The 26,025-nt window shown below is 39.3% G+C and overlaps 2 protein-coding genes across 3 annotated transcripts in view; both read left to right on the top strand.

Moving 5' to 3' along the window:
* Nucleotides 1-26,025, top strand: part of sncga (synuclein, gamma a) — a 405,959-nt gene that overhangs the window by 267,399 nt on the left and 112,535 nt on the right. The window lies entirely within an intron of this gene.
* nfkb2 (nuclear factor of kappa light polypeptide gene enhancer in B-cells 2 (p49/p100)) overlaps nt 1-26,025 on the top strand; it is a 61,393-nt gene that overhangs the window by 301 nt on the left and 35,067 nt on the right. The gene's annotated exons all lie outside the window — the stretch shown is intronic.

Consider the following 26,025-nt stretch of genomic DNA (forward strand, 5'->3'; position numbering starts at 1 on the left):
GCGTAAAGTATCTTCGGTGAGGACGCAGAAGCACTAAAGCTCAAGGTGACAGGAGACAGATGTGCAGACAGCCTTGTGCGTGGCACTCTTTCAGTCTGTATATGAAGCCCATGTAGATGAAGACAGGGTGGCCTAGCGGGACTCAGTTAGTGCTGCGCGGTTCTCCGCACTCATCGGTGTTTCCTCCTCCGGTATTAAGCTGGCAGGGCAGCATTTCCACACTTCCGTAGTTGATTTCAGTGGGTTTTGTACCCACGTATTTAATAGCTGATTTGCTTTGTAGTTTCCACAACTTTGAGGAACGAACGAGTTAGACGTGATCAGTAGAATGCGTCCTCATATAGGTCCTCATCGATTTCAAAGCTTTCCGCATTTCTGCGTGACAGCAAGCCAGAGACTTGAATGTAAATCCCCTAGATCCTGGAGTTTACAGACGTCTGAGAGTACCCACACAAGACAGCCCACATATACTAGTTATAATGCTGGGGAATCCAGACAGAAGGTCAGCTGCAGAATGCTGCGCTAGCTTGCACCATGTCTTAGCAAGAGATTAGCAAGCTTCAAACACCACTGTCATTGCATCCATATATCCTTGGTTACTGGATTTGCAGTTGTGCTTTGTTGGTCCTGATGGGTGCAACTGAGCATTAATTATACGGTTAACACCATTCTCTGTTCCAAAAACAAGCGACTTGAGCATGGGAAAGGCATTATATAAATAAAAAGTATTGTTTATTTTATCAAAAACATTGGGATGCTGTGTAAAATATAAATAAAATGAAATGTGATGATTGGCAAATCATGTCAACCTATTATTTCGCTGAAAATAGTACAAAGACAACATATTGAATGTTGAAACTGAGAAATTTTATCATTTTATGAAAAATATATGCTCAGTTTGAATTTCTTTCACCTCTTCTTTTAACAACACTTTTTAAAGGTTTGGGATTTTTGCAATTTTTTCCAGTTGCTGCAGTTTTGAAAGTGAAATGTCCCATTCTTGTCTGATATAGGGTTTCAGTTGCCCAGCAGTTTGGGTTTTTGGAACTCTTTTGGAAGTACAGTGCATCCGGAAAGTATTCACAGCACATCACTTTTTCCACATTTTGTTATGTTACAGCCTTATTCCAAAATGGATTAAATTCATTTTTTCCCTCAGAATTCTACACACAACACCTCATAATGACAACGTGAAAAAAGTTTGAGATTTTTGCAAATTTATTAAAAATAAAAACATTGAGAAAGAACATGTACATAAGTATTCACAGCCTTTGCCTTGAAGCTCAAAATTGAGCTCAGGTGCATCCTGTTTCCCCTGATCATCCTTGAGATGTTTCTGCAGCTTAATTGGAGTCCACCTTGTGGTAAATTCAGTTGATTGGACATGATTTGGAAAGGCACACACCTGTCTATATAAGGTCCCACAGTTGACAGTTCATGTCAGAGCACAAACCAAGAATGAAGTCAAAGGAATTGTCTGTAGACCTCCGAGACAGGATTGTCCCGAGGCACAAATCTAAGGAAGGTTACAGAAAAATTTCTGCTGCTTTGAAGGTCCCAGTGAGCACAGTGGCCTCCATCATCCGTAAGTGGAAGAAGTTTGAAACCACCAGGATTCTTCCTAGAGTTGGCCGACCATCTAAACTGAGTGATCGGGGGAGAAGGGCCTTAGTCAGGGAGGTGACCAAGAACCTGTCAGAGCTCCAGAGGTCCTCTGTGGAGAGAGGAGAACCTTCCAGAAGGACAACCATCTCTGCAGCAATCCACCAATCAGGCCTGTAAGGGTCCTTAGTAAAAGGCACATGGCAGCCTGCCTGGAGTTTGCCAAAAGGCACCAGAAAAGACTCTCAGACCATGAGAAAGAAAATTCTCTGGTCTGATGAGACAAAGATTGAACTCTTTGGTGTGAATGCCAGGCGTCACGTTTGGAGGAAACCTGGCACCATCCCTACAGTGAAGCATGGTGGTGGCAGCATCATGCTGTGGGGATGTTTTTCAGCGGCAGGGACTGGGAGACTAGTCAGGATAAAGAGAAAGATGACTGCAGCAATGTACAGAGACATCCTGGAGGAAAACCTGCTCCAGAGCGCTCTTGACCTCAGACTGGGGCGACGGTTCATCTTTCAGCAGGACAACGACCCTAAGCACACAGCCAAGATATCAAAGGAGTGGCTTCAGGACAACTCTGTGAATGTCCTTGAGTGGCCCAGCCAGAGCCCAGACTTGAATCCGATTGAACATCTCTGGAGAGATCTTAAAATGGCTGTGCACCGACGCTTCCCATCCAACCTGATGGAGCTTGAGAGGTGCTGCAAAGAGGAATGGGCGAAACTGGCCAAGGATAGGTGTGCCAAGCTTGTGGCATCATATTCAAAAAGACTTGAGGCTGTAATTGCTGCCTAAGGTGCATCGACAAAGTATTGAGCAAAGGCTGTGAATACTTATGTACATGTGATTTCTCAGTTTTTTTATTTTTAATAAATTTGCAAAAACCTCAAGTAAACTTTTTTCACGTTGTCATTATGGGTTGTTGTGTGTAGAATTCTGAGGAAAAAAATAAATTTAATCCATTTTGGAATAAGGCTGTAACATAACAAAATGTGGAAAAAGTGATGCGATGTGAATACTTTCCGGATGCACTGTAGAGTTCTAGGAACCCAGGACCTGGGTATGTTGTTAAACTGTTTAATTGTCACTCCAGCCACCGTAAAAAAACTTCCCACAGCTCTGAGATGACAAACAGGACTCCCTTTTTACTCTCCGAGAGACTAGCCCTGCTGCAGCTGCCCATGGGAAGGCTGCTCACATTATAAAGGAGATGGGAGAAAGCCCTCAGGAGACCCATCCCTGGAAGAGTCAAAACCGTCGGAGAGCCAATGGGGTCAGGCCTGTTGGGGATCGGAATTGGTGTGGTGCTATACGGCAGCAATCGGTCCTAGTTTGAGGCGGCCCGTCCTGGTAGGCGCTTGGAACGTCTTGTCTCTCCAGAAGATGATCATCTTCCTCTGCTGTTGGAGGAGTTTCATAAATTCTGCATTTCAGTGGTGGCTGTCTCTGAGGTGCGCAGATCTGGGACTGGCCAGATCTCTATAGCTAAGATTCATACAGCCTGATGACGGTGATTTATTTATTTTTTCTGTTGGGATCCTAGGAACACACCCAGCCTTGGCCCGACTCACACACACTCCCTCACAGAGACAAAAAACAAACAGAATTAAATCAGAAATGCACTAATGTATTAAATAATAATAAAGGAAATCTACCCACACAAATCAAAACAATCCCACCCCAGTTCCCTTTCCGACGATATACAATAAACACACATTAAGTAACAACTAACAAAAACTACACAAGATGAAGTCCATAACACAGTCCATATCAAACGGCAGCCAATGCAGTGAAATGATGAAGTTTGAATAATCCAGAGATCAGCTTCGCTGTAAGTATACAGTATGTAAAGAGTAGTCCTACCGGTATATTCTTAAGATGAATAGTGATGGGATCGGGAGCCTTCTCCAAAGTCTGACAAACAATCCAATTCAGTCCACACACAGCAGGCAGACACCAGACAGTCCATACACACGAACAGGAGATAATCCAAGACAAGAACAATAATCCATAGGGCTTGAACGGGAAGACAAAACAGGCAGATAACTCCAGTCACAAAACAACCTGTCTTCTCTGCATAACCTGGCTCCCTTTAAAACTCGCACTGGCCTTCTTGTCCCTAGCAGCCCCTGCACCCTTAGCAGGCGTCCATTCAGATCAACTGCAGGGACTGCTGGGAGTTGAAGTTTGTACTGCCCGGTAGCATTGCAGTAGAGTTTCTTTGCAGCTTTTGTTAATTTTTGGAAAGTTCAGTTGATCAAGCTGCTCTGTGAGACATCCTGAGACTTCATGGGATCCCCTCAAAGTTGCTGGATATCAAGGCCAGCCTGTACACTGGTACCGTGAGTGCTGTGTAGAGTGGAGGCAGAACCCCTGTGTTTTTCCCAGTTGATTCTGGGGTTCGTCAGGGCTGTGTTCTTGCTCCTACTCTGTTCAATGCATGCATGGACTGGGTGTTGGGCAGGGTCATGGGGTCCAGCGGTGGCGGAGCATCTATTGGTGAAGAGAGATTCACTGATCTTGACTTTTTCAACGATGCTGTGATGTTAGCAGAGTCAATGGAAGCTCACATCGGGGCTCTCGAGAGACTGAACAAGGAGTCTGAGTGTCTGGGCTTGTGAGTGTCCTGGATAAAAACCAAAATCCAGGCCTTTAATGACCTCTTAGGCACAGCCATCAGCACTGTGTCTGTCTGCAGAGAGAGTGTTGACCTTTTCGAGAGGTTTACTTATGTTGAAAGCAAAATTCATGTCTCTGGTGACTCTTCCTATGAAGTCAGTAGACCGATTGGAAGAGCATTGGGGGACATGAGGTTGCTGGAAAGGGGTGTTTGGTGCTCCCAATATCTTTGCAAAAGGATGAAGGTCCAAGTTTTTAGAGTCCTGGTGGTTCCTTTTTTGATATATGATTGCGGGACATGGATTCTGTCCAGTGACCTGAGATGAAGACTGGACTCCTTCGGTACTGTGTCTCTTCAGGTAATCCTTGGGTACTGCTGGTTTGACTTTGTGTTGAATGAGCGGTTGCTCATGGAGTCCTGAATGAGGCACATTATCTGCATTGTGAGGGAATGTCAGTTATAGCACTATGGCAATGTGGTGCAATTCCCCAAGGGTGATCTGGCTTGCAGGATCTTCCTTGTTGAGGACACAATCAGTTGGACCAGGCCAAGGGGACGTCCACATAACACCTGGCTGCAGCAAATAGATGGTCATTCCTGGAGGCTGGGACTGGACCGCGTATATGCCTGGGGGATTGCATCCAGGATCTCGAGCTATTTCGTCGTGTTGGGGGTGCGGCAATGCGCCGTACCAATGCATACTCCCCAACCTGAGCTGACTTGTTGTTGGAACTGATGATAGTGTTACCGGTATAATTAATGGTCACTGATGCTACTGGCAGTTGCTCTATCTGCGTGATTAAAATTGAGTAGTACCCATAAACTGTAGTGACACAGAGTTCAACAGTGTCTGATATAGAGAATGTTACACTCATAGCATTAAGGCAGTTACAAAGTAGGATGTGTTCACGAAGTCTGCCACTGCTAGATTCCAAATGAATCTAAATGAAGTGAGATGGTTTTGTGCTCTGTATCAGTTAATTAAACTTTATAGTGTCATTAGGAAACACTTACTCTTTGAAGTAAGTTGGTTCATGCATTTCTTACGAAACACTTCACTCCAGGTTGCTTTGCAGAGGGTGTCACCACCTTTGCTGGACCCTGATGGTGTGTATTACTGTGTTCGTGTTAGGTCGATACTAAAATTTTGTCTCTAGTATCGATACCAGCTTTCTGAACTCAGTACTGGTACTGGAAGCAAATAACGAATAACTCCTGACCCTGCACCCTCAACCATCTCGTAGCAGCCTCCCTGCTCCGCCAAACAATCTTGAACAATGTCTGCCTTGCCACACTCCAAACATCAATACAGGAAGTTGGGGGTGGGAATGGTGGTTTTCCACATGGAGTCTCCAGTGCATTTATATCAATATATGTTTGGTCCCCATTGATGAGATGGTTTTTGGCTGTTGTGATCGAGATAATAAATGACTGACTGCATGGCTTCGAAAATTTCCATTTACTTCCAGTGCTGAAATTAACAAAATACTGGTTCCATGCTGTTTTAAAAACTAGCTTTTTTGGTACTTCTGTAGTACTGGTATACCGCGCAACCCTAGGCTATGTCTTATGTTTGTGTTTGTAATAAACCAATCAGTTGCCTGTGCAATTTGCTTCACTGTCGGCAGATATCGCCACAGTTCTTTTCCTGTAAGCAATTCCACATACCCGCTCCACTGTTCTTTTCCTGTTTGCTACAGTGCATGGCCGCAGTGCTACTTTATGTGAGAAAATTTCAAAGCCCAATTACATCATGGTCAAGGTAGCCCCACACCTCCAGTTCTTGGGTCATGTTAAGCATATCATGTCAAAAACTTTTATTTAAGACCAAAATCAAACTTTAAGGACCAGTGGTTCATGAGTTTTAGCATGACAGACAGCCAATCTTTAGCATTTTATATATACATAGAAGGTTAACAGCTCGATGTACAGCAGATAAAGAAAGTATTCAGAAACCTTCACTTTCTGCACATTTTATTGTGTTGTACATTTAATTTTAAATTGATAAATTGGCCATTTTTGCCCATCGGTCTACACCCAATAAGCCATAATGGCAAAGTTAAAAATGTTTTCAGAAAGATTTGAAAGTTTATTAAAAATCAAATTGGAAATCTCTCCTTTATATAAGTATTCAGAAACTTTTCTATGGCACTCCAAATTATGGCACTCCAAATTATGGTCAAGTGCATCCTGTTTGCTTTAATTAATGAGGCAGATGTGTCTAGAACTTGATTGGAGCCCATCAGTGGCCAACTTGAATTGACTGGAAATCAGTTAGAGAGGTACACACTGATGTATATAAAGTTTACACTGCATATCAGGACAAATACAACATATGAAGTCCAAGAAACTCTTGGTAAACCTCTGTGATAAAATTGTGGTAAAGCATAGATCAGGACAAGGGTAGAAAACCATATCTAAAGCTTTAAGTGTTCCCAAAGCACAGTGGACTTCATAATGTTGAAATGTATGATGTTTAGAACCGTTTGGCCAAACTGAGTAACACGTTTTGGAGGTAACCAAAATCTGAATGGTCATTCTAACAGAACTTCAAAAGTCCTCTGCTGAGATGGGAAACTCATCTCAGCAGCAGTGTTTCAGTAAGTCGTTTATGGTAGGGTGGCTGGACAGAACCATCTCTTGACTAAATAACATGTAACTGCTTGCCTGGAGTTTGCACTGGCCTAATGACACACAAATTAAACTCTCTGGACAGAACTCTCAAGAACTACAGTATGTCTGGTGAAGATCAGACAGTGCTCATCACCAGCTTACTACCATACCTACAATGAAGCATGGCAGTAGCATCATCATGCTCTGGGGTGCTTATCAGCGGCAGGTACAGGAAAACTGGTCAGAACTGAGACATCGGATGAATTCAGAGAAATATAGAGACGTCCTTGAAAAAAATCTGCTCCAGAGTGCAAATAGCCTCAGACTGGGGTGACAGTTCACTTTTCAGCACAACAATAAACTATAGCATACAGCCAAGACAACACTGGAGTCTCTGACTGTCCTTTAGTGGCCCAGCCAAAGTCCAGATTTAAACACCATAGAACATCTGTGGAGAAACTTCTTTTCCAGTCTAACAGAGTTTGAGAGGATCTTCCAGGAAAAATGGGATAAACTGCCCAAATGCAAGTGTGCAAAACTTGTAGAGACTTACACAAGACGATTTAGAGCTGTAACTGCTGCCAAAAGGGCATCTATAAAGTACTGAATTAAGGGTCTGAATACTTATAGGAATGAGATATTTCCATTTTTTCATTTTAATAAATTTGCAAGCATTTCTGAAAACGTTTCCACTTTGTCATTTTGTGTTATTGATTGTTGATTAATGGGTAAAAATGGTAAATTTTGTTAATTTAAATGAAATCTCCATACAATAAAGTGTACAGAAACTTCTGAGTCCATTGTATTCTAAGCAAGGTGGCAGACAGTATTAACCACACAAAATAATTTTCCACTGTGGACGGGTGGAAGAACACTTCAAGTAAGTGTTGGGGTGCTGGTGGATCAAAATTAGTAAAAGCAACAGAAATTAAAGGCAGTCTTCTCGAGTCTCATGATCTAACAGCTTGATAGAGCAGGTCTGGTTCGGGAGCTCCGTCCTGGTTGCAGTTTGGGTCCAGATTGAGACAACTCTCTCTGGCGTATCTGTGTTTTTTTAGGGATATGACCAGAAGGGTGGAGTCCATGGACCTCACTGGGCATCTTCTCACCGCTGCATGTGAAAGAAGAAACGATATTGTTAGTGACGGCGCTCCCTCTCACCTTGGAGTGGTATTACTTAACTCGGATGAGCCTGTTGGGAGATCCTCTGACACGCATGTATGAACACCGTCCATTTCAAAAACACTTCATTCCAAAGTCACAAACTGAGCAACCCAATAAAAAATCAACAAAGCAAATGTATTTAAAAAATAAAGTTCCACATAGACTCATACTCCTGAGGAATTTGACACAAAGTGTCAAAATGATATAACATAAATTAACAAAGAACAATACATGGCAAAAGTAACAACGTAACTGAACAGCAAAAATACTGGCTAGCACTTTCAAAGCTTGCAGCTTGAGTTAGTGCATGGTATGGTGGTGTTAGTATTGTCACAATAACAGATGGGATTATTGAAAACTGAAAATGATGCAACAATAATTAAAAAGCTATATAGAGATCTGGTGGATGTTCAGAAAGCATTAGAGCATCAGGAGAGAGATGAAGCCTCATAAACCGGCACATGAAAAGAGCTCCAAAGAGTAGAAGCCACACATTTGAATAGGTAATGATAATTGCATAATGGTGTTTTGAAATAGTAAGTAGGCCAGTGGGAGCATGGAGACTATTGCAAGTTATAAGACGTGAACAGTGCAGGGTAGAATCAGAGCAAACAACTTTATACATCAGCATAGTGTCCAGGGTGATTTAACATGGAGACAGGTGACCAGTACGAATGTGGGAATGGATTTTTTAGACTTTATTCTCTTAGACAGAAATTTGTTATTGCAGTTTTTAGTTAGTTTTGGAATAGTCCTTTCATGGAAGCTTTATCGACTTGGCAACTTGTTAACACTTGGCACAATATGACCATTCAGATTGCTCTAGTATTATCTAAAGGTGATAAAAGCATTCCAAAGTATTTCAGTATCCAGTCTAGAAATGTTGTGAAGGCCCAGTTGTTAATTATGCCAGCTACTAAGATCTGCAGTAGAGATCTCAGTGACTTGTACTGTGGGATGATTGTTGAGATACAAAGACTACTTGTTATATAAGAAAATGTGGCTTAGGTGATATTGAATTCAGTGGGAAAACATAATAAGGTAGTGGTGGTGATGGATAAAAGTGTAAACTACTTGTCTGTGGTCTTTATTTATTGATTTGAGATGCAAGGAAGAACAGGCAAATGGCTCTGGATCATTCAACAACAAATGTTATTCTAAGGCTGAGAAATACGTTTTCATCAAAAACAGTTAATTGAGAACTTCACAACATGGTTAGGTAATAGTACATAAACACTTTACCATACCTCATTTTACTTTTGTGGGTATAGTGGTTAAAATAACATACATAGTGGTTTATTAAATGTTTGAAATATGTCTGATCTGGTGAGTCATCTCCTTTTTCACACAAATCTGATTAGCCAAAGTGTGATGACCACCAAAAGAAGCACATGTAGTACAGTGCTGGCTTCCTCAGTGAAGCATTTTGTTGATACTCTTTTGTTGCCTGATACATTTTTCAAAAATATTTTAGTTCCACTCTTTATGTTAGAGTAAAGGCAAGAAATATAAAGCAATTCTCTATGATCAGATTCATCCTATGGTGAAGCCTTTCTGTCTAAATGGAGTGTTCAAGCATGTCAGAGCCTCCATAAACAGTATACAAGTAGCCAATGAATGATTTGAAGACAATGACAATACATTTTACCTATTCCCAAAGGCCATTTCAATCTATATAAATGGAATTCTCTGAGCACTTCTGAGGATTCCATGGAGTGCTGTATGAGAGAGCGTCATCATGTAAAGACCAAATGATGACATTTGTGACATTTCTAACACGTGACAAGGCAGAGTGAAGTTGTTCTTGTGGGTCATGTTGGCTTGGCACACTGTTGAGACAAATTTTGTTTCCTGTACTTTGTTAGTTACATTTGGTTGTGTTTAATGAGTGTTGTTCACCTATCTTGTAAGCCAGCATTTTTGCCAACAAGATGTAGGTTTTAATTTGTGACATTTACTCCACAGAATTCTTCTCAAGATGATCCTTTAGTGCTGAATTTCAAACTTCCGGGGAGCATATTGTTCTGTGTTTTGCATTTTATGTTATCTGTACCTGCATTCCTTTTATCACCTAGTTGTTTTTTGTCTACCCCACAGATGCTAATCCACCTCATTATGTATTTTAATAACAGTGTAAGTTTGCTTCAAAATACATCCAACTATTTTCTTTTCTAAATTTTTACCACAGCTTGTTTTCCCATCATGTCTTATGTATTTGAATAATCCATCCATCCATCCATTTTCCAACCCGCTGAATCCGAACACAGGGTCACGGGTGTCTGATGGAGCCAATCCCAGCCAACACAGGGCACAAGGCAGGAATCTTGTATTGCAATTATTCTACAATTATGAACTGTGCCAGTGTGAAAGTAAGTTAAGGTTTCTGTAAGAGGATGCCTTGAGATGGACTCAGTCAAATCCAGGGTTGGTTGCTATAAGGATAAATTCTGGCATCGCATAACCCCTTACTGGACAGAACATAATCAGGAAGTCGATTGATGGATGGTTAAATTGAATTGATCTTATTGCTCTTTAAATTGCTGTTTTAAGTCATTTTCTTTTGTGATTTATAAATGACCCTTTTATGGTGAAGATTTCTGTGAAAGGCACTATATGAAGTAAAGACTGATTAGCTGATTCTGGGTGCTGTGTGGCATGTTCATATTATCCCTGTCTTTCTGTGAGGTTTGTCTGGAGCAAATGGTTTTCTATCATAGCCTAAAGATTCAGTTCAGTTTAGTCTTGCATATCTCTCTTCTGTTAGACAGGATTAAAACGCTGTATGCATTTAAAAATACAGTGCATTTAAAATACAAAAGATGACATTGTATTTATATACTAACTTGTAACGGCGCGCCGCACGATAACATGCAGTGAATACACTTGACTCATAGTTTTCATCCTCTTTCTCTGTATGTTTAGCATTCATTTGCTCGGAGGTTGAGGCGCTTGGGCTTCCTGAGCAGCTCTTCTTTTCTCCACCCTAGCCCCTCGCTTTTTCTCTTTTTTCATCAGCATCTTTTCGGGTTAAAACTGATTAAGTTAGTGTTTGTGTTGCAATTACTTAGTACATTTTCTTTAATTTTTCACTTAATCTGGCACTTAATTGTTCAATCTGCCTCAAGAATGATATAAGATATGAAGAGGTAGGGGAAGGTGGTAGGGATGAGAAATACATGCACCACACGGCCACCCTGCTGGCCGCTGCCGAGAGTTGATTCTACAATAAAATAAAATAAAAATAAAAATAAGAATAACCTTGGAGTTCAATCATCACCCCGAAAACGGATAGTAGACGTCACCTAATATATGTGTTCCAAATTTCAGGTCAATAGTTCAAACGGTTTGCAAGCTACAGGTGATTTAAAATCCTGGACAGAATAACGGACAGCCATGGTAGCGTATTATATAAAAAGATACTCATTTGTTTTTTTTCATGAAGACTTTTTTTTTTTTTTTTAAGTTTTTGCAGTCATTAGATTTCCTGTGGGCTCCAATAAAGGCGGAATATATAATGCTAATTAAGATATGACACTGTAAACTAAGGACAGTTCACAGATAAGGGGAGGAAAGCAAAGCTCCAGTTTATACGACCACAGAAAGCCCATGTTTCTTGTATACATCTAAAGTAAGATTTTCTACTGGACACCTGTGCACTTATCTCCCTTTGTAGATATTCGACAGTATATTGTATTGTGAGATATTGTATATGCTCTTTCACCAGTGATACTACTGTCTCCATCCACTCTAACTTAATCAAAAGCACCATAAACCACCATAAAACTGGGAGAAGTAGATAGAACTTTGAAAAACACATCTAGTCACTAGGATGGCCATGATTTAAACAAAAAAAAACAAACTCTATATGCTGTTATTATGACATATAGTAATGCAATAGTTAAACTAAAGATGTTGTAGCAGACAGAGGGACTTCTTAAACGTGTGGAGCCCAGTAGTTGCTGTGGTCTACTTGTGTGGGTGTGTGTGTGTCACCTCTGTTTAAATCCATTGGACTGGGCACATGACTTGGGCGAGTCTCAGGAAGCATCCTGGCTTGGATTGACTCACAGAGATGGGGAAAGTGAGAGCGGATGGTGTTGCCGCTAACTCCAAATTAGCAGTGTGAGGCAGAGCTGGCAGTGTGAATGTTGGAGCCAAATGGAAGGAGTTAAAATGCTAAGGCCAACACTTTAAGCAGCCTCATGGCCAAATTACTATACCTTTTACAGTAGTTTTATTCATTCTAGGAGTGGATTAATGAAACTTAAGAATATAATACTATTTTGAGGAAAAGGAAACACATTTATTATTATTAAAATGTTGATTCTATTTGTAAAGGAGGTAAACCTGCTATGACTTTCTTTTTTTTTAAATCAGTTTGTCCCTTGCAGACTGTGCAGAGACCTACAGTAGTATCTATCTGGCTTAACTTTTTAGTTTTCTGCATTAATTAAACAGTAGTAATAGAAGGATTTGAATAACTTTATGATCAAGTATTACAATAATCAGTTATGCTTAAAGTATAAGTTTAGTATTTTTCAAGTCAAAGTTATTTCTTCATTGACATGGTATATATGTATTTGCCATGCAAGCTTGTATTCTAAAGTTGAGTGTTTTCTATAACTTTTAAAAAAAATCATAGCCAGTCCTGCCATTTTATAGTGGAGCCTTATGGGATTTGGAAGACTCAAAAAACAAATGAGACAATGACTGGACATGGATTTTTAATCCCAAATATGGGAATAATTAAAATAATCACTAACATTCTGCCCTGTCTCGGTATGGAATAGTAGAAACATTAGATACTACACCAAAGTAAGACTACTACCAAAAAATTTCCAGTTGATGCCCCCCTAGTTTTAGCCTAAACAAATGCCACAACATGGAGAAAAGAATTTCATTGTTTTTTATACATGTGACAGTACGGACCCTATGAACCTTTAACAAGCATAGTGTAAAGAATGCTGAAAGCAAAATACAGTAGCAGTCAAACAGCAGTCTTTATGTCCTTGAGAACACATCTGTTGTTGTGTTCCAAACATCATATTCATCAGTGTATACACTGGGCAGTGGGCACCAGCAGTCAACTTGTTTTTCTGCACTGTATTCTTGCAATCCTAGAACATTTTCATTATTTTTTTCGCTTGATGTTGCAATCATCCTACCCCATTTATATTATTTTATTTTTTTCACCTTACAAGGTAAAGAGGATGCTGGCTTTTGCTGTGGCTATCACACTGGGTTAGCCTGACATATCTTATCTCGTAACAAATAAGTTACTTTCATTGGAGGTGAAAAGGTGAAGCCCATGTTTTGTTTCCTATTTACAGTAGCAATACATGTGAACATAGAATGAAAAGAATGTAATGTTTTGCTCCACTTTGTTTTCGTCAGCTTCTTAACATTTTGAATGCAATTGTAACCAGTAATTCTAACACGAATATACTGATGTAAAGTAATCAGAGTTCAGCTTTAAGATGTTGGATTTTTTTTTTAATGGAAAAAATATATAAATTGAATCAGTAAAGTCAATTCACATTTCATAGCTGCAAAACTGGCTTTTTTTATATTAGGTAGCTCTCTTTCTTAGTGTTTAGTGTTCAGGCAACTCAAATGTTCTTCCTTTTTAAGGTTGATATGTCTTATTGGATATCTCCTTTTCCTACCGCCATGTAAGATTTAATAGTCTTCAACTTAGATATTTTTAGGAGGTTAAAAGCACATAATAATTCAGATTTCATGAGGTGTTAGGTATATCTGCCACCTGTATTCACATTACCTTGTCCCTCATTGCTGTGACTGTCACAAAGGAGTGTGGAGAATACTGTGCTACACAGGAGTATCGTGATTACCAGACCACAATGAAACTAAGCTCACATTAAAGTCACAAGCATGTGCAGAGGTAAAGTGCTTAGCCTAATTAAAATTTTGGTCCTAAGAAGTTTCTCTAATTTATCATAACCTTTGGGGAATGGCTCTTGCTTAAAGCTATTTATGACTGCCATCAATACTTATGTTCAGCATTTTGCTAAAATCTTGTTCTTTTGGGTAGAGATCTTTGTAGTTACAATAAAATTTGTTTTGTTTTATAGGAAGTAGATTAGCATATCTTTATTCTAGGTGTTGGCCACGCTGTGACCCTCCGTGCATACAAATGAGATGCATATACTGTACAGTGGTGTGAAAAACTATTTGCCCCCTTCCTGATTTCTTATTCTTTTGCATGTTTGTCACACAAAATGTTTCTGATCATCAAACACATTTAACCATTAGTCAAATATAACACAAGTAAACACAAAATGCAGTTTGTAAATGGTGGTTTTTATTATTTAGGGAGAAAAAAAAATCCAAACCTACATGGCCCTGTGTGAAAAAGTAATTGCCCCCTGAACCTAATAATTGGTTGGGCCACCCTTAGCAGCAATAACTGCAATCAAGCGTTTGCGATAACTTGCAATGAGTCTTTTACAGCGCTCTGGAGGAATTTTGGCCCACTCATCTTTGCAAAATTGTTGTAATTCAGCTTTATTTGAGGGTTTTCTAGCATGAACCGCCTTTTTAAGGTCATGCCATAGCATCTCAATTGGATTCAGGTCAGGACTTTGACTAGGCCACTCCAAAGTCTTCATTTTGTTTTTCTTCAGCCATTCAGAGGTGGATTTGCTGGTGTGTTTTGGGTCATTGTCCTGTTGCAGCACCCAAGATCGCTTCAGCTTGAGTTGACGAACAGATGGCCGGACATTCTCCTTCAGGATTTTTTGGTAGACAGTAGAATTCATGGTTCCATCTATCACAGCAAGCCTTCCAGGTCCTGAAGCAGCAAAACAACCCCAGACCATCACACTACCACCACCATATTTTACTGTTGGTATGATGTTCTTTTTCTGAAATGCTGTGTTCTTTTACGCCAGATGTAACGGGACATTTGCCTTCCAAAAAGTTCAACTTTTGTCTCATCAGTCCACAAGGTATTTTCCCAAAAGTCTTGGCAATCATTGAGATGTTTCTTAGCAAAATTGAGACGAGCCCTAATGTTCTTTTTGCTTAACAGTGGTTTGCGTCTTGGAAATCTGCCATGCAGGCCGTTTTTGCCCAGTGTCTTTCTTATGGTGGAGTCGTGAACACTGACCTTAATTGAGGCAAGTGAGGCCTGCAGTTCTTTAGACGTTGTCCTGGAGTCTTTTGTGACCTCTCGGATGAGTCGTCTCTGCGCTCTTGGGGTAATTTTGGTCAGCCGGCCACTCCTGGGAATGTTCACCACTGTTCCATGTTTTTGCCATTTGTGGATAATGGCTCTCACTGTGGTTCGCTGGAGTCCCAAAGCTTTAGAAATGGCTTTATAACCTTTACCAGACTGATAGATCTCAATTACTTTTGTTCTCATTTGTTCCTGAATTTCTTTGGATCTTGGCATGATGTCTAGCTTTTGAGGTGCTTTTGGTCTACTTCTCTGTGTCAGGCAGCTCCTATTTAAGTGATTTCTTGATTGAAACAAGTGTGGCAGTAATCAGGCCTGGGGGTGGCTACGGAAATTGAACTCAGGTGTGATACACCACAGTTAGGTTATTTTTTAACAAGGGGGCAATTACTTTTTCACACAGGGCCATGTAGGTTTGGATTTTTTTTCTCCCTAAATAATAAAAACCATCATTTAAAAACTGCATTTTGTGTTTACTTGTGTTATATTTGACTAATGGTTAAATGTGTTTGATGATCAGAAACATTTTGTGTGACAAACATGCAAAAGAATAAGAAATCAGGAAGGGGGCAAATAGTTTTTCACACCACTGTAAATGATGGTCTACCAGTTTGTGTGGTGATTTGGACCCACATATTATTAGTTAATTAGTAAAGGTTTTACATGTTCAGGCTTAAACATCTGAAGCGTAGTGTGTAACGTTTAGCTGACAGCCACTGATGAACTACTTACGTAGGGTGTAGTTCCCCCATGCACACTGTAAAACTGAATGGTAATTAAATAAAAAATGTAATTTTACTTATTTAAAGCAGCTAAGTTTTAAACACAAAACATGGGCAAAATTACACTGATTTGATTCTGCCTCTCTTACAGCTATTGTGTCTTCTTCTTGGGGGAAAAATACATTTAAGTTTCCTTAAAAAGTTAAAACTACGCAGACTAAGAATCAAAACAGTCTTATCTAACTGACAACCTCATCTAATTGAAAAGGTACATTGATACAAATCTTACTGTAATTGTGTAAATTGGAAAGCATCTTCAACTAGATTCTCCCATGTCCATGTTTTGAAGATTCTACTGTTTTAGATTGAATTGAGTGGGTTTATGAAATGGATGGAAACGCTGTGTCTTCCCCTGACCAATATAATAATATATATAATAAGAAAACCAACAATTATAAACTGTCCTGTCTTGTTGAGCTTTTGTATCTGATAACAATCAAATAACAATTAGATAGGGCGGCACGGTGGCACAGTGGAGACCTCGCAGTAAGGAGACCTGGGTTCACTTCCCGGGTCCTCCCTGCGTGGAGTTTGCATGTTCTCCCCGTGTCTGTGTGGGTTTCCTTCCACAGTCCAAAGACATGCAGGTTTGGTGCGTTGGCGATCCTAAATTGTCCCTAGTGTGTGCTTGGTGTGTGTATGTGTGTGTGCCCTGCGGTGGGCTGGTGCCCTGCCCGGGGATTTGTTCCTGCCTTGCACCCTGTGCTGGCTGGGATTGGCTCCAGCAGAACCCCGTGACCCTGTGTTAGGATATAGCAGGTTGGAAAATGACTGACTGACTGACTGACAAAAGACAGATACTATATTATTATTATTATAATCGGTGAATATTATAAAAATACTTGTAAGACAGATTAAACAGAAAGATGAACTGTCCCTTTGAAAAAGCTAACTGTAACAGTGAAAAACATGCAGTATATGAAATGTATACATTTTAATTTTTTCTTATAATGCTCTTTCTCCTTATAATATCAAACTGTATGTTTATATTCTAAAATTGAGGGTTTTTTTTCTATAAACTATACTGAACACCTGTACTTGAAAAGACTCAGTAAAAGAGGATGAAACGTATTGGCTAACTTGGCAAAAACACCTTGTCATATGCAACCAGCTTACCAGTGGGTGGCTACTTGACTAATTAGAACATATGTCCTGTTTGGTTACAATTAACAAATCCCTCTTCAATACAGTCTGACAATTATCTATGGATTAATATAGATAAATGACAAGAGACTGAGTTAATTGTGTTTTTTATATATCTTTCTTGGATTATTGTAATATATTTTAGCTTATAACTGATAGCTTTCTTTATTTGTATGTCAGTATGGTTATGTTTCTACTTTTATTATTTTTGTTCTTTAACTATGACTTGTATTGAACTTATAATTAAAGTGGAAATCAGTTCCTCTTTCTTTATATACTTTCTTAGCAGTATTTCTAGATCATTGATTTATATTATGTAGTATCCAGCTTTTTTTTTCCTTGAATCCTGGATCCAAACCATCTGACGAAAGAGCCTTTAACTGAGTGGATAACAAAGGTTAAATTGATTCTAAATGTTGGATTAATTTTAAAAAGGATTATTATTTTCCTAGCTAAATATTAATTTATAATATAATAACATATAAGATATTTTTGTTACACTTTTTATGTTTTAAACTAACTAAGGTGTTAATCAACATGTTCCTTTAATGAAAGATAATTGAATAAACAATTAAGCAAGCACACATGACATCTATGGGAACTAAAACTTACAGGTCAAAGACACAAGTAGACATTTTTCAATAAAATCTTATTACAAGCATGTCCTATTCTACCAAGTGTTTTTTTTTTTTTAGAAATGTTCTATGGAACATTTTGTTTATTTAATGGAGTGTCCAGCCTGTAAGGATGCCATCAAGGTGACACATGGCAGGGAACATCCAAAAAAGAGAGAGTGTGGGTGAGCTTCTGTGTATGACAGTGGTAAAGATGGGGCTGCCGGGGAGCTGCAGACCTAATACTTCAGGCAAGGTCCTTTAACTATACAGATTAGTAGAGAAGGAGAAAGAGTGAATTTAACAGTAGGTAGTAACCAGGTCATCAAGTATACCAAATTAAATTCTTCTTGCAGTTTTACAAGTATGCTAAAAAATTAGTGGCAAACTTTTTATCAAACTTTTTAACACATTCTGAGTAGCAGGGTCCACTCCTAGACTGCCCTATCATGTTAAAAGGATCCTTCTAGAATGTTAGAATGTATGAAGCACAGTAACAGCTGGGGTGCTTGAGTTTTAATGTCATCCAAATACCAGAAATCTTGAAGGTTGCTAGATGGTAGTGTGTAGCTTTATTTTATAGAGAGAGTCATCTTCAGGATACTACTGTCCTGCTCAACCACTAAGGAGCAGCATGTGGCCTGTGACTGTTATGCGTGTGCAAGTGTGTGAGCACCACAGATATCTTGGAGGAGTTCTAGGTTGATGTCTCTGTGACAAAAAGGGTTGTCTGTACACCTAGAACTGTTTATAGAGCTTGGTCAGCACTTGGTCCAGAAAAGGGGTTTAAAAAATCCTCATTGAGGCACACACTCTATGAGTCAGTAAAAAGGATTGAAGATTCACAAGCAGGATGAACAAATGTGATGATCTTGAAAGAGAGAAAGACAAAGAGTTGGGAGGGAGGGCTCTTGTTTCTGGTAGATAATAGGGACTGTTAAAGAATTCCTAGATTGCAGCAGTGTTTTGTTGGTTTATTACTTATTTAGGTATTTTGTGTACTCTGCTGCACGACCTATTCATCAATTTGTTTAATAACAAATAAATTCACCTTTTTGAAATGTCTTGTGTACTTGGTATCACTTTTGATGTGGGGAGTCACCAGGAAAGTGTAAATATAGTGTACATTTAAAGTGATTTTCTCATAAATTATGCTGACACATCATGGAGTTTTACAATGCACAAGTTTAATTTCCTGTACTTTCTTTCCTGTTAATCGTTGGATTATTTCAGATGCAAATACAGATATCAGGGAAATGGCAGCAAGTAGGTCACTATGAGCTCGAGCCTTTACGCTGGGCCGGAATGGAGTTCTATTACATTGAAATCTTGAAAGTTCTAAAGTTGTGGTAACAAAAGCAATGATTTGGATAGGGATTTTGAACTATGTAGATTTGACTTACATGGTAATTTCCTGTTTATATATTTATTGCATCTTAAAACTGATGCTCTTACTTTAGGTGTGACCCTCATATTTGACCAAACTGCTGTCTCTTGTTTGTGTTGCTTGTTTTGGAGTTACAGTTTGTGAGGTTCTTGATGTCTGTGTTTGTAAGTGTGGTGAGAACTCCATGTAGTAAAAGCAGGGCATCTATCTTCAAGAATTAAAAGAGCAAAAAAAGAAAAACTGTTAATTTTCTCAGAGGTTTATGGCACTAATCCTAGTACAGAAAACATTTTTTTACATGAGAGGCTAGTCAATGGAGGAAAAAGCAGAATGGCTCAACCTTAGTGTAAAAGAGAACCTGTCTTATTTCTTCACTATGAAGCTCAGAGTTGCTTGGAAGCAGCTAGGTTCCAAAATGTTGGGGAGATCAAGCAGACTTGGTAGTTATCATGGAAGCCATCTGCACTTTAAACTTTAAAAACCTTTTTTAAATATTTCTCCTTAACAACTGGGAACAACTTCACATGAGCTCTGACCTTTGGGATTTGGTGCACAAAGCAATGGTTTGCCTATTAGTCTTAAGATGTTTTCACACTCACAGTTCTTTTGCTTTGTGTCCAATCAAGAGATGATTCGGTTTCAACTTCTAGTCAGTTTGGTTGTGTTTCACAAAGCAGACTTTAAAGCAAGCCAGCAGTAACAATAAACACCATGCAGGTTTGTCTTAGATTTCATTCATTGGGCAGAAACAGTTTGTTCCTGGGAAAAGTCGTCATGAAAATTCAACAAGAGCTTTGTTTGTGCCCTGGCACATTTGTGATGATTATGTGGTTTGTTTACGAAGCAGAACACTGGGAGCAGAATGCCTTCTATCTAATATCTAGAAGAGAAAATGAAAATTTGTTACTTTGAATGCTACAGAAAGGGCACATTTTATCTAAGCAACACTGTGACGTGCCCTGCTGAGAGTATACAGTGATATGCGTCAATTTCATTTAGACAGTAGACATATTGGGTGAATTTAATTATACTGTATAATGTTGCATATTTATCCTCCAACAGCTTGATCCATCCCCTCTCTTTAGATTATCTCAAATCACATGTCTGCTGCCCTTACGTCTGTAAATGTTTGTTAATAATATTGATTTGGTAATGTTGGATTCACATTTATTACATAGTATGAAAGTTAATGCACCTCCTGTGTCCACATTGTGCTAGAAGCGCGATCGAATTGAGAGAATACCCCATCAACATTTGTCACATTTGATAGTTGGGCGCAAAGAGCATTCATTTCTTACCAACTCTGTAGTACTAGGGTGTTGTACCGTGTTAGCCATTATGAATGTAGAGAAAAGCCAAGCAAAATGACACCTTTTATTGGCTAACTAAAAAGATTACAATATGCAAGCTTTCGAGGCAACTCAGGCCCCTTCTTCAGGCAAGATGTAAAGATGTTTACATCTTGCCTGAAGAAGGGGCCTGAGTTGCCTCAAAAGCTTGCATATTGTAATCTTTTTAGTTAGCCAATAAAAGGTGTCATTTTGCTTGGCTTTACCAACTCTGGATGTAGTCAGTTTGATCTACCTGTGAATTTACACCTTTTGTTTTTTGCGTGGTCATCTGCAATTCAATTTGAATTGTGAGAGAGAAAATAGACTCTGGTGCTGAATCTGATTGACTGGTACTTGTGCAATATGTTATACATGCAATTGTATGCATGATTGGATTTATTTTTATTCTGAGATTGCCTTATTAAGAACTTAGAAATGTTTCCCATCATACTTGTGTAGAGTTGAATCGGTTTTTAAAATTTTGACCTTGGTATTGAAACCAGGTTTTAGAACTCAGTACCAGTACCAGAATGATTGTGAAGCAAATAATGGATAACTCCCCTGCGGTGGGCTGGCGCCCTGCTCGGGGTTTGTTTCCTGCCTTGCTCCCTGTGTTGGCTGGGATTGGTTCCAGCAGACCCCCCGTGACCCCGTAGTTAGGTATAGCGGGTTGGATAATGGATAACTCTCCTTAACCCAGTTCTAAAATCAGCCACCAATGAATCACACACTCGCCATCCAGTCTTACTTCTCTGGTGTGGTGCACCATTGCCAATAGTAGTGGTATCGGGAAGCAATCGTCTCCCATAAAGTCTCAATTTTGTCAAAGCCTGTGTTTTAATTTTGTGAAGTATATAGAACAAATATGAAGGGATTTGGGGAGGGGGGGTAATGGGAGAGGAATGCTGACATTTACTTCCAGTAGCGAAAATCCAGAAATGCTGTTACTCTACAGTTTTAAAAATTGGGCTTTTCTGTACTTTTCCACTACTGCTATACTGCACAACCCTAGTCCCATGTCCATCATATCCATACATCACGTGAATCGCTCCAGGGTTCACGTGGAACCACACTGAAACCACTATTTCGTAAAGGTCATGGTATGGTTGTTTTGGTCTGCACTAGAGCGCATTTAGCATAATTACACATCTACCTAAATAGACAGGTCCGCAAAGGAACTAGGTCTGAAAATACCTTTAGCGTAGATGATTGTGGCTCCCATAGACCTCCAACCAGCTCTGAAACAGTTTTGCTTTTATCTGTGCAGCTTTGAAACGGTCTTTTGGTGAAACAGCAGTGAATTACTTTTGTTAGTTAAGGAATGTTAAGGGTGCAAGAAATCAAAACCTATGGTATATACCATTCTTTTTAGAAGATATGCTAGGGTTCATGAATTAATCAACAGCTACAAAATGGTAATAGAAAATTTAACACTGTCTGACATATACATACTCTATGTATAAATGTATATTTTACTACTAAATTAGGAACAGCCTTGAGTAACCAAGTAATAAATACTCATTTACAAATGCATACTACAAAGAAAATAGTATAGAATATGTGATATACCTATAGATCTTTAAGAATCTGTGGCTGTAGACAGGAAACAGAAAATCACCAGGCAATACATCCTCATTAAAATGGGAGCTGAATACATTAGAAGAACACAGATGGCATACCGTGTTTAAAAAAATGAGTTTAAAAAACAACAGCCTCCAAACATCCATTTTAGGTGCCATTTGCTTCCAGTCATTATTTTTGTACCAATGACTACACACAAACCCTTCCTATAATTCAATATCAGTGTTTCACATCTCTGTGAAGACATTTTAGCCCTGCTGTTCCTTTCAGTACTGCTTTAATTCAGAAATATTGGTGGATTTTTATTGACATCCTTTCGGGTAATCTCACAGCATCTCACAGCTACCTCAAAACTTTAATTGTGCTAATTTTCAGCCATTCTGATCTGGACTTTCTTTTGTGCTTTGGATCATTGTCTTGCTGCATGACCTAACAAGCATTCAGCTTTAGCTCATAGACATTTTCCTTTTGTATGTTATATTTTATATTACTTAAACTTAATCTGTTCAGTAATGATGAGTGCATTACTTAGCAAAATTAATAACAAGGCACCTAACAATTTGGATTGGTGTAGAATTCAGCTGAGATCACAATATTACAGGACAAAGAGAGACATGAAAACACAGCAGTAAAGCAAAGATATAGACACGTGCACGCATGTACGCACACATTTATTTTTTTCTTTCTTTATATATGTATGTATGTCACTCTCCAAATATTAATTGATTTAACTTGTGGAAACATCAGCCCAGCTACAGACAGAGACGTGGACCCACAATATCCAGAACACACACGATTTATTTGTCTTTTCTCCTACACACAGCACAATTAGGTTCAGTCCCATCTTTCTTTCTCCTCCACTCTTCTTATTCTTGTGCCGCCTTCACTCCTCCACACACAAGCTCCATCCTCTTCCACCCGACTCCAGCACCACCAATGGAGTGAGGCGGCCCCTTTTATAATGCCCCGGATATGCTCCAGGTGCTTTGTGATGATCTTCCGGTGGCACTTCCTGGTGTGGCGGAAGTGCTGCATGAGTACCCGAAAGCACTCTGGGTGTGCCTGGAATTTCTTCTGGCAGCACTTCCAAGTGTGACGGAAGTGCTGCAATCCAGAGCTCCACAATCCTCCGGATGCCCCCTGGCGGTTGACACGGGCCCCAACACGGTTGAGCTTCCAAGTTCTGATCCAGTGGCCCCCATACAGACCAGGGCGGCTGCCCTCTTGTGGTCCAGGGTAGGTATTGTCCCTCTCCCGGTCCTTCCAGGTGTCCTGGCTGGGCAGCTTCCCCAGCCATCCGCCACAAACTGTAAATTGATACACCAGGCTCATCTGAACCAGTTCGGTTCTACCAAAGAGGATTTGGGGCTGTCATGCTTCGTAACCAAGACAACTAATCATCATCTTTGGACCTGCTCTGTGCCTGTCTAAAGATGAAGCTTAGCATAGTGGTGTGGGTTGAGAGTTCATTGATATGAAACAAAATCTTGGAGAAAGATTCTGAACACACTTTTTTTAGCATATCTAATGGTTCTGAATTCTCACTTATAATATTCTATGTTTATTACAAAATGGTTATGTTTAGCAATATTTCCTCTGCTATTTGTAATGAGCCCATTTTTTGATAAGTTGCATGGTCTTCAGTGCTTCAATGTTCTACTCACCCTTTTATTCCCTGAACACCTACAAATCAGTTTTATGGGTGCAGAGAGTAAGAGTGAATTCCATGAGCATCGAGTGAAAATTAAGACTGGAACAATCCTCCATCTCCCAGAAATAACTGGTGTTAAAAACCCTTTTTAAAAATAAGTGATCTAGTGTTAAATTGACTGGTAGGTCAAATGAGTGCAGTCTTATCAAGAGAAACACCAGGAAAACCACCAAGTTTTACTTTTCAACATGACTCATGTAGCTGTAATGTATTTGTTATAGCATCCTCAAAGATTTTCCATGTCACTCAAATAAAAATGTTTTTCTTGCTTATGCAACCAGTTCAGTTCACTAACAGTAATAAACAAATGGTGATCTACATGTTTTTTTTTTTCTTTGGATTTTATTGATTTTAAAAACAAATAGCATTCCATACAAATAAGTCAAGTTTTACAAGACTTGGTTCAGAACAAATCATCCCACACCCATGAGAAAGAGAGCAAGGCCAACAGAGTAAAACTTTAAGTTAGTAAAAATAAGTAAATAGATAAATTAATAAATGAATAAAAATAAATAGAATAAAAAAAGAGGGAAGAGAATCCGCTTCCTCAATTTAAATGCCTATTCTAAAATGTTATTGATTAGTTCCTGCCAGGTTTTGAAAAAGTTTTATACAGATCCTCTAAGTGAGAATTTGATTGTTTCCAGTTTCAAATAGTATACAACATCACTTACCCACTGACTTAGAATAGGTGGGTTAGGATTCGTCCAGTTGAGCAAGATAAGTCTAACATGTTGGTATTTCTAAACTATTGTATAATGTTACTGGTCAATATTATGTCTGATATTATTTGTGTGTTTGTGCCCTGTGACAGAGTGGCTTCCACCCAGGATTAATTTGTGCTTGATGTTGTTGGGAAGTGGATGGGGATTGTAGGAGGGTTGTATAAACTTAAGAAGATAATTGTTAATACGGATTATGCGCCGTCGACACAGATAGACCCCATTTTTGTAACTAAAACAATACACAGAAAAAACTGGAACTACTCCCTGCCATCGATGCTAGCAAAAAAGAATATAGACATTGCATAGACATTTGACAAATCTGACTGTGGAGAAAAATATCACTTTACTTGTCGAAAGACTGTGCTGCTTTTCATTATCCCTGTTAGAACAAATGTTTTTTTCAGCCCTGAACACTTTGTTCTAACAGAATTTGACCTGCATGGTGTTTTCATGGTGAAACGCAATAAAACATTCATAGTATAATATTTTATAAGTAAGTTGTTCAATTCCTCCCTGTGTGGAGTTTGCATGTTCTCCCCGTGTCTGCGAGGGTTTCCTCCGGGGGCTCTGGTTTCCTCCCACAGTCCAAAGACATGCAGGTTAGGTGCATTGGCGATCCTAAATTGTCCCTAGTGTGTGTGGGTGTGGGTGTGGGTGTGCTCCCTGCGGTTGGCTGGCGCCCTGCCCGGGGTTTGTTTCCTGCCTTGTGCCCTGTGTTAGCTGGGATTGGCTCCAGCAGACCCCCGTGACCCTGTAGTTAGGATATAGCGGGTTGGATAATGGATAGATGGATGGAAGTTGTTCAATTCATTTAAATCATTTAAGCTATTAATAATTACAAGTGTCTAAGTTAATATTTTATGTTCTTTAAAAGTTTTGAAGACTCAGTGTTCTAAAGTTGCAGCTCACTTTACTTTTATGGGGATGTTTTCTGTGTTGCAATATATTATGTGAAGAATCAGGAAGAAAGAAAAGGGAAGAATGGGAGCCCGGGGGAAAGAAGATAATGCAACTCAGCATATCAGCGCACAAGTGCAATACGCAATACATAATAGAATTTATTTACTTCATTTTATGATTGTGGAAAAATAACATTATATAATTTAAATATATACCCAAATCCTCTTTAATAAAATCCCTGTGTGCGTCCAGGTGTTCGTGTGTGTGTCTCTTGTGTTAAAGTGCGCATGCACGGGGCACGGTGCGATGCGCAATATTACTGTCAGAGAAAGTTACAGGCGTTTTACGGAAAAACAAACCAGTATTACTGCGAGAGGAAATTAAAGGTACACAATACAGTGATGCATATTACAGCCACATACAAGCCAGTATTACTGTCAGAGAAAATTAACGGCATATTACCGATGCGCACGCCTGTATTACCGCCAGAGAAAATTAAAGGTATATTATGGACATACAAGCCAGCGGACGTACAAGACATTATTACTGTCGCAGAAAATTAAAGACACACAATACACGGCGGCAGCCCACGAAGAACGGTCAACTCAGCAAGTAAACATCAACAAAAGAAAGGCTGAAAGACAAAGA

This window comes from Erpetoichthys calabaricus, chromosome 2 (assembly GCF_900747795.2).
Source record: "Erpetoichthys calabaricus chromosome 2, fErpCal1.3, whole genome shotgun sequence".
Taxonomy (NCBI): Eukaryota; Metazoa; Chordata; class Cladistia; order Polypteriformes; family Polypteridae; genus Erpetoichthys; species Erpetoichthys calabaricus.